This window comes from Hermetia illucens, chromosome 1 (assembly GCF_905115235.1).
Source record: "Hermetia illucens chromosome 1, iHerIll2.2.curated.20191125, whole genome shotgun sequence".
Lineage (NCBI taxonomy): Eukaryota > Metazoa > Arthropoda > Insecta > Diptera > Stratiomyidae > Hermetia > Hermetia illucens.
In genome coordinates, this window is record NC_051849.1 from 113,912,774 (window position 1) to 113,923,301 (window position 10,528).

General features: G+C 38.8%; 1 protein-coding gene across 6 annotated transcripts in view; it reads right to left on the reverse strand.

Annotated features, from left to right (window-relative positions):
* LOC119646822 (inositol-pentakisphosphate 2-kinase) overlaps positions 1 to 1,841 on the reverse strand; it is a 42,266-nt gene extending 40,425 nt beyond the window's left edge. For 4 of the 6 annotated variants that reach the window (XM_038047441.1, XM_038047440.1, XM_038047437.1 and 1 more), the window contains exon 1: positions 1,703 to 1,841. The gene's annotated coding sequence lies outside the window, so the exon portion shown is untranslated. Of the gene's footprint in view, positions 1 to 1,519 lie in introns of all 6 variants that reach the window. The other 2 variants (XM_038047439.1, XM_038047438.1) reach the window with 2 other exon arrangements.
* Positions 1,842 to 10,528: the final 8,687 nt, after the last annotated feature.

Genomic DNA, 10,528 nt, shown 5'->3' on the forward strand with positions numbered 1-10,528 from the left:
CACCGTGGCCACTGCACTACCATTGAAATTATTGACAAACCTTCAGCAACAGATTACGGCACCACATTGTCACCAACTTAAGAAGCTGCAGGTATATTGAGGTAATACGTAATTTTCCGTTATGTGAATGGAGGGTTCGATGTTGTACCATATACACACGTTATGGTGTTCACCGGTACCCACATTTTAAATGGCGGGAGGAAATGTGGTAACCCGGTTACTCACCTGTCAGCAGGTCGTTGATACCATCCAAAGTCCAACGCGCGTCCGTTCCAGTTTGCATGTAAAAAGTGCTAAGCTGGCAATATGACAAATAGTGGACTCATCGAAATAATGGATAATTAATAATTAACCAAGAATAATGTTAAGCAGATTGTAGGTAGTATTGAATAAAGCATAGAAGTGTAGTGTGGTCTTAGAGTTATCCTAGCAGTCTTTCGGCCATCTTCACAGATTGAAAATGGTGCCTATAAACAATGGACAAGTTATTTGTAAAAAAATGGGTGAGAAATCTTAAACTCCTATGAGGAATAACACACACAATATAGGTTCATTTTAATGTGTGATAACTTCATTGCCATGCATTTGTCGTACGTTAGGGAAATTTTCAGGAATCATGTTAAGTATACAAAAAATGAAGAGAGATTTCTCCTAAAATTTGGAAACTACTGTCAGCATAATCATATTAGTCAGGGTACAGGAAGCTGGGCGCTTCAGGTATAAAGGTTTTATGTTCATCTTTTGTGAGGAGCTATCTGTACAGCGTTTTTCATTCGTACATGGCTAAAAATGCAAAATATAGATATACATACGTACATACATTATCAAAGCCATAAATATTGTGCTAATCCTAAACAGGCAAACGACTCAGCTGTGAGTGAATACCTGAATCAAATCAAGGTAATAATCTCGGGCGAGCGCAATGCTGCACCACAATGCCTCCTATAGGGTACTATAATCCTGTAGAGTACCGTTACGGTCTTGAATGAAGTGCTCTAACACCCTTCGAGGCACTCATCCAATCGGATTGTTGTGCCAACAATTATTATTATTAAGTGGTCCTCCAGGACCCCGCCGGGGCATGCAGACCACATGTTCTCATCAAATTTCGTGACAACCGGTTAAGCCGTTTCGAAGTAAATCGGGAATGACAGACAGACGGACAGACTTTGAATCCATTTTAATAAGGTTTTTCCTTGCATAAAACCTTATTGGGAAACGATTTAATTGTTAATTCGTGTCTATGTGATGATTCCAATGGCGCGGTGTCGATCCGCTACCCAGATATTACAACTAGGAACCGTTATTTTACTGAGGATATGTATATGACATAACGCTAATTGCAGCTCAAGCCGAAGTACAAGGAGAGATGAGCAATAGTTAGGGAAGTCTCCTTGCTGTGGAGACACTAACATGAGAAGTGTTCTCCGGGAAGCGTCACGCAGCCCTGCACTACAGAAACTAAGTTTTTAGTGCGTTTGTGCAATGAATCTACAAAATAATGAGTTGTTGTACTCACTCCCGGAAGAGACTCTAGCAGTGGAAACCTTCATTTGTAGGTGAGCGTTTGTGAACTCACAGACTTCATGAGAATATGGTTGCATCAAATAACCAAATAAATCATCTTCGATGGCTTCGTTTCTTGAATCTAATTTGCGCAAATAAACCATCAGCAATGTCACCATGCGCTCACTCTAATTACCTTGCAGGTCCCCTAAAGAAGCACCAAAGGAAACCAAAATAGCAGATAAACAAACACAAGTGGATTTCTGTCACATGCTGCGAATGCTTGACGTGCGGTTATAAATACAATGAAGTTGGCGGAATGTAACCGAACCATGCACGCACGGTTGTCAGTACTTCTCCATCCTTACACAGATTAAATTGTTTACCATCCCCACCGTTGCATAGAGGATAAATAAATTTCGAAACCTAGTGAAGTTTTGCGTGCTGATGATGTGTCATGAGCAGACCGAAAGGGCCAATATAATGAGTTTCAGAGTCTTTAAATATTTTAATATTGATAAAAAATAAACGAACGAAGAGATTATCGCAATTAATTTCGAGGGAAACAATTAAATTACTCAAGGCGCAAGGATACTAATATGAGATGAGATCTGCTGATCAGAAATTAGTTTTGACTCCACGCCAGTGTCAAAGTGAGCAAATTTGTGCCGGGAGTGAAAGTTATGCAGTCCCCACTCCTATTCCGAACACCGAGGCTAAAGTCGATTTTTTTTTATCCAAATATGGAATATTAATGTTAAATTATTATGATCCCAGGTAAATCCTTTGGCTAATTCTGGGGATACGTTGGGAGATAAGTTTATTGAATGTCCCGAATACGCGCATCAATCTGTGTTGGTCTTACAAAACCCTATTCATATCCAACTGGATTTTCGATTCCGGCACCTAGCGGAGAGACTCAACAAGAATACAGTACTTCTAAAACTTTAAGGTGATGGCGAAGGAAAGTGACCTCTGGTGGAAACTAGGGGATAATTGGTGTCGATTGTGTTTCTACAATCAATTCGCATTTTAGCCGATTTCGCGTGAATATACGGACAAATTAACACCCTCAAAACGGAAATAAACACGGTTGTCTAGGATTTAGCATTGCTCCGTAAGCCTGACCGCAGACTATAACAAGAAAACTTTTTTAAATGAAACATTTTGTTTGGAAAGCGCAATGCAGGTCGGGAGGAAAGCAAAATTAGAGGATACAGTTGCTCTGCGTTTGTGGCAACAACAATAAGGTATGCTTCCTTCCCCTTCTTTTTGTTATTCAGCGTTTATCTCGTTGAAAAGCGAGCTGGGGCGTGAAGTTCTCAAATCGCCATTGTTCTTTCGGCCCCTTTTTGGTTGTTTTCCCATCGGCTTCGATGTTCCCAACAACCTTGGCAATTGAGTTCTCGTCAACGCGAATTACAATTTTTCCAGGACCGGTGCAACGGATATTCTCGTCTCGGAGGTGATTATGGCGCGTTGCGCCACTGATCCAACGTAACATCCCCGTCTCCATTGTCGCGAAACGCTAACATATTCATTATCTTTTATATTCGGCCAAACCTCGCCACCATAGAGGGCGACAGGATGGACGATACTGCAGTAAATTTATGATTTTATATGTGGATCACAAACAAAACCAGTTGTAGAATGGCGCTTTATCCAACTTGCGCTGGCTTGATACACTGAATAGTGATTTGAGTCGCGACTCCACACCGATCAGGTTTTTGACCAAGTAAAATGGCGGAACCGATCAACACGTCGCTTGTGAACGGGGCAAAGGTTGAAGAAGAAGAAGAAGTACAGAGCACGTTCCCTAAAGACTCCTCCTATATCTGGGTTTGGGACAAGTATGTTATATAAATACCAGGGAAATTAGGCGTGCTTTCATCTTTTACTTCATTTAGGTTTCGTGCAAAACAGAACCTTATATAAATCAGCATATAATCGCTTGTCTGTCTGTCCGTCTGCCTCACTCACACTTGAAAATAGCTGCATTGATGCAAATGAAATTCGGGGACATATGATAACTTTGAAATCCTACGCATACAGTGAGTGGCATCAGTTTACGTGTAGTTTAAAGGGGACTCCTATGCGTGCGCTTCACAAATAGATCTTTGTTTCGACGTCCGTTGCAAAAAAGGGTAGTAAAGGATCAAAAGGTACATACTTAAAGTGAGATAGCATCCATTTTCGGATCCAACTCAACCCAAACATTTTGGAAAAAATCACGATTATATGAAATCTGGGCCATAAAAAGTTATCCCATTCCGGTATCTTCTCAAAGAAATTTAATATAAGCATGTTACAACAGTTTTGAAATTGACGGAAAAACCCCTTATGTGCATCCTAATAATAGTGTGAAGCACTAAACTGAAAAATTTCCCCAAAATTCTGCCATCAGTAACGAAGTTAGTTGTTCAAAGTTATCAATTTCACGCGGGGTGAATTTCTGGTACAAAAAGTTCAACAGTGTACTCAATTGGTTAAGATAGGACATAAATCAAGTCATTAGTCAGCTGGTAGAATTTCTATTTTTCCTCACTGTGGGGACTGTCTACCATGTCACTAAAAAGGACACCGTGCAGGATTCGGCAGGCACAAGAATGATTACTTGCTTGCCAATTCTCTTCAAATTTATAACGTCCGTTGTAAATGGAAGGGTCAATGCACATCTCAAGGAGAACTGCTATATCGATTACACCAATGCTTTTGACGGCGACCTGCACATCTGGCTAACCAATATGCTAAGTCTTGGGCATCGTACGAGGGTGGTGTGCCACCTTGTCAATGTCCTGATCTGAGGGCACCAATACTTCGGAGCCCATCCATAGTTGCTAGTCTAGGCGAGTGTCGAACATAGCATAGGTGACTTCCATATCCAAGCCATTACATAGCAATTCTACACAGAACCGATGCGGTGGTTTGAAGGATGTTCTTCTGTACGAATTCATGTGATGTGTCAAGATGGTGCTGAAATCACATCTCTCCGGGAAGCATAAAATACTCGCACTGAATCTGTTTGCATTTGCATTCGAAACATTGGTATGGACGAAGACCGATGTGAATTCTGAATGTATCACCCAAAGTCTATTGTATGTCTACTATCTACTGTGTGCTTTTCTACATTGAACATAGGGACGTGGTTGACGTTGTGGCTTAACATCACCGCCAAGTTGACTCGCTACCCGTTTAGCTTTACAGCAACCAAAGAGTAGGCGAGTCCTTTGTATGTGGCTGTCTGTAAGGCAGATTTCGAGCTAACTCCACTTAACATGAGTCATTGAGTTTTCAATCCTTTGAGTGGGGTGGAGTCAGACCAAAAAGGATCGATGAATGGAAGTCGAAGCCAATGCATGGTAAACACTTGAATGGTCTCTGGCACACCACCGCCACCTCCACTTGTCGAACAAATAGCTGTATGTTAGGTCTGTGTGGTCGCCAATTGTGCTTATAAAAGAGGTGGAGAACTCGCATTGCAGAATGAGTTCCGCTTCCAGGCGCAGAAGCACTTGGTGGTGGCGATATTATCCAAACATTGGATACAACCATGATCATGGGGACATGTATGGTTTACCGATATGAACTGCAATCAGTACTTATTGTGAGTTAACAAGAGAGATCGCTTCATATAGTTGATATTACTATCCCCAAAATAGCACCATTGAGTACAAGAGGATGGTAAATTGACTAGCTTAGGAAATCAAAGAAACTTGGCGTCTCGAGAGGGTGGTTGTAGTTCCTATCCTAGTATTGTCAGTGAGGTTGCTTAAATCCCTCGCAGTTTTCAAACATTTCCTTCAAACCATGCAGAAGCATTTTACACCATTTTGGAAACCTGAACCGATCACCACAACCAAAGTCCATGTATATTTTTAGGTGGATAGGATCATCGAAGCCTAACTGCTTGGCACTTAGTGCTAGTGTTAGGTAAAATCTGCCGACATTGTGGCAACTCCAAAAAAGTAATAAAGAACATTCTATAAAAAACAAATAAGTAAGGATCGGTTTACATTAAGTAACATAGTAAAATTGTAAGCTTCAAAACTTTATCTCTCTGCGAGAATAAATCATCAATTGTCAACATTAGCAGCCTCTACAAAGTAGTATTATATTATATTTGTACATTTTTTTGCTTTAAAATCAATGATAACACGCAAATGGTGTGAAATGAAGACATTGATTTGATTGGTATTCTTGGATTTAAAATCATTTTATTTTCAAAAAATAGGTAACAATAGTATATAGATTGGAAAAATGAACTAAAAAACAATCTTTTAAACTAGCAAAATTAACTTAAATCTAATGGCCACTGTGGGTTCTCAACATTTTTTTACAATGGTTTGTAGACTAAAATTGATGTTTGATTAGAAACAGTAAGAAATAAAAATCTAATTTTACAATAAATTGTGGGGAAATTGTCAAAAACCCGACAAAATTCTCTTGGCCTTAAAGGTAAATTAAGAAATATCAAAGTAATAATAATAAATGTTTAATCTTTTGAAAAGATACCTTTAATTTAAATTATTGTTCTTTAAACTATCACAATTAAAACTCTTTGCTCAATCTAATCAATAAGAAAAAGACTAATTTAAACTTAAAGCTATTATAAAATTACTATAGTTGTTCTTAAGGGGGTCATCCCGCCTGAAAGCCGTTTTTTTAACTTTTTAAGAAATTTTTTGTGAAGAAGTAGAAAAAGATACAAATACGAATTTTTTACCATGGATTTATTAGTATCTTGAGCGTGCATAGTAATTTTTCCAGCCCGATTGCATAGCTCGTTATTGAAATGCAAAGCAATTTATACACCCATCTCCAAAAAAAGGTGTTTTCTGCTGCCACGCTAGAGGGCGCTGCGATCATCTTAAAGAAAAAAAAGTAAACGGCATTTTAACGTACAGACTTAAGTACAGTCCGCAAACTAGGATTATTAAAAAATATTAAAAACTAAATTTTTGGTGCCTTGTTAAACTTTTTTTTTGAATTTTGATGTTTTTTTATGGCTTCTTCAATGAATAAAAAAAAACTACTGAATGAATCGCAATTATCTTAGTTTGCGGACCGTAGAAATATGTTCTGAATAAGTCGTGAAAATTTCAAAGAATTTCGTGGGATAGATTTTGGGCTATGGTGGCAGTCGATTTTCAACATGCTGTTTCGATAAAAATGCATTTAAAAAGTAGAATGCGATTTCTAGCCATAAAACTTTAATTGACCATTTATCTGCTATACCTAGTCCATAGGTTTAGGTTTCTTGAAGAAACACATGTACGGCCTTGGCTTCAATTCTTGTCCTTTTAGCGAAGCAATTCAAACGTCATTCGAACCGATAAATACGAGCTTTATTACGGCGATCGATATAAATCTGGCATGTGACTTATCACGTGTTTAACACTATAATTTCCAAATGACTTCGAATATCAAAAAATCACTTTGCCTATATATTCTGCACTATATCTAGATACAATTAATGCCAAAAAAAAATTCGATTCTGCGGATCCGACACACGGGAGGCTAATAAAACAACAGACAGTTTAAATTAAAAAGAAAAAATAATTTTTACTCTCGCTTTTCTTTTTGATGTCTTTTTTTTTTTACTTTTTAGTCAAAAATTTGTATTTCTTTCTTTAATTTTTGGTTATTTTATTTTTATTTTCGTTTTATATATTTTTTTCTTTTTTTACAATAACAATATCTATGGGAAGAAAAAGTACTTCAACACTTGCAATAATAACAAAGAATAATAACATATGTATAACAGCACCCGTTCAATATGTACATATTCACAAAGCTCCTCCAAAACAGAAATGACAGAACTGAGCACTGCCAGCGCTAACCACCATCCTGCAGCCACCAGTACCAGGATTTCTCCTTTTCATCCCGCTTAATATCAATTGCTCTCACTCTGGAATATCTCCAGTCGAATTCCAGGACTCCCACAGTCAAGTTCGGGGAATATTCTATCCTTTTGTCCGCGGCCCGCTTATGTATTTGATTCATAACCGGATCACAGGCACCGAGCCGCACTATATGCCGAGAATCGGCAAAAATATATACAATTTATTTAAAGCAAATAAAATGAATGATATATGCATTTAAAGATATTCTTATATTTCACAATTTTTTCTTCTTTTTTGGTAAGTGAAATGAACACAATACAATATAATAAAATATATAATTCATAACGACCGGAGGTGAAAGTAACACCCGTATAATATTTATATTATTTACATAGTCCCACCAAGAAACAGATGGCAGAACGGAGCCCCCACAGTCAAGTTCGGGGGGTATTTGTATGTATGTATATGATACATAACCGGATCACCGGCAGAATCATGAATTAGACCATTCCTGTCAATATACACGAACGCTTCGGGAGGAATGCAACCTGTCGTGAGAGTTTTCTCGAAATACCAATCATTTGGGTAGAACGGCTGTAAAACCCAAGGGTTCTCGCCATGCAAAACATATCGCCCTATATGATTCCGAATCAATCAGATGATAACTGTGTCGATTCTCGGCACAGGAGCAGTTGCATACATCACCTCATTAGTTACATAAAGCTCATAGTTTGACGAAGCAGTCCTATTAAGCCCCGTGCAAGCACGCAGACATTTCCTTTCAAAGATCCTTATCTTCTCCATTTGGCTAGCACTCAAATTAAACCAGATAGGACACCCGTAGGTGAGCACCGATCTAACCAAAGTAGGATAACAAATAATCTTAACCTTCCAGCAAAGATGTAGAGCATCAAAGAGTCTTCGAAAAGACATGAATGCCGTGCGAGTGCTTTCTAGCGCGACTTTAACGTGTTCGTTAAATTGGAGACGCTCGTCAAGACGCACACCCAGGTATCTAACACACTTCTTATGAGCAATGCGCTCTGAACTATCCTCGTTCGCGACAATGTGGAAATCTCTCCAATTCCTTTTCAAGTTCCTGCTGGCATACGCCAAGGAATTTCGAAACAGAATCGTTTCACACTTTTGCGCATTGATTTTCATCCGCCAACTGTTCGTGAAGAACTTAATATCATTGAACATCTTCTGAAGTTCAACTTGCACCTCAGTTACCTTCTTGTGTGCCGTGTAGGCTATCAGATCGTCCTCTTTGGTTTTGCATGGCACTGAACCCCCTTTCATGGTTCCTGAATGATGCTAGACTACGTTAGAAGTCTGTTGTGGATAGGAGACATGTTCAGCCGTGATATTCGGATGGGGTTTGGATCGGACAAGTGTCGAATCCAAGCGATCCGCAAAGGTCATCACGATCCGCATGCCCGACATAGCATTGGTGACCTCCACATCCAGACATTGTCCGAGATTTCTACAAATACCTAGGAATTCGGTAAGGAATCCATGCTGAATTGTATTTGGCAGCCATTTGTCGATTTGCATTTGTCGAATAGATGGCTGTGTGCTGGGGAGCTCTTTGCTGAGACGGAGGGGTTTATGTGCGCCATTCAGAACGGGGTGGTCGCTACCTGAGCTTATAAAAAGCCCATCATGAAAGAACGGGTGGAGAACGACCAGTGCAGAATGTGTGTTTCGGCGTTAGAGACGTTAGAACATCTCATTTCTTGCTACACTGGTATGGCACCAGTGCAATACATCACCAGGCATAATGCTGTATGTAAGGTAATCCATGGGCTTATCACGGGAACACATCCGGTTTACCGATATGAGCCGCAAGCAGTACTTAATAATTGTGCTTACAGCAAGTTTTAATTGATCGCCATATTCCACACAACAAGCCTGACGTACTGTTAATTGAGAAGACGGGTCGCTCCGCGTATTTTATTAATGTTGCTATCCCCCATAACAGCAACATTGAACGAAAATACGTGGAGAAGAAGGTGAACTATGAACCACTGGCTCGGGAAATCAAAGAAATTTGGCGTCTCGAGCGGGTGGTTATAGTTCCCATAATATTGTCAGCTACAGGTGATGTACCTAAATCCCTCACGGCTTCCCTTCATGTCCTGGGACTTTCGCACAGTCTGGTTCAAACCATGCAGAAGTACACCATTCTGCATATGAGCTCGATGTTGCAGGGAGTTCTCGACAGATTCTCCCGTTGACCCACCACCACCAGCGCCACTTTATAATTTAAGTACGTAGGATCGTCCGAGTCTAAATGCTTGGCATTTATACTAGTATTAGGTAAAATCAGCATCTGCCGAGATTGTGACAACTTGGAAATAAAATTAAAAGGGAAATAAAAAAAAATTACGGTACTACCCAGAGCTCTGTGTGTTGACATTCATGTTTATTTCTACAGATAAGAATACAAATTAGTTAATGCTAAAATTTATAATATCCAGAAACCTCTCGGACGAGTCAAATATTGATTCAATATTGGCGCAGTTTCGAGGCCAGGGTTGTAAAAAAAGGTTAGTTTTCATGTGGATTCTCCGGTGGACAATAAGAAATGCTGCGGGGATAAGCCGACGGCTGCTCTGATGTACGTCGAGTGCTGCAGTTCACTGTACGCTAGGCATGGGCGTTTCTGTTGTTATTGAAAAACGTTAATTAACAGTTTTTTCAAGAAAAATAACAGTTAAAAACAACAGTTGAAAAATAACGGTTGAAAAAATAATGATTGAGAAGGCTTATTTATTAAGCATTATTCAACTATATTTTCGATTTTTTTTAGCAACTGTCTTATATGGTGAATCCAGGCATTCTTACAGCATCAGAAAAAAGGAATAATTTGTACAATAGATGTACCTCCTGTTATAGGTGATAGTGATACATTAATAAATAAAAAAATTGATTTTTCATCAATCTTTGTTGGATGGATGTCCATATTTAGCTTATAAAAGAAGAGAAAATAAGGAAATACATCAGCAAAAAATAAAGCATTATACCTTTTATAAATAAATTAATATTTAATCGAAATTCAGTTCAACAAGCAATACTCAATACTCAATAATTCAATCAACATAAATAAAAATAAAGAAAAAAAAACAAACATAATAAATGAAAGGTGCTCCTCTTTGCTGCTCAAGCAATTAAAT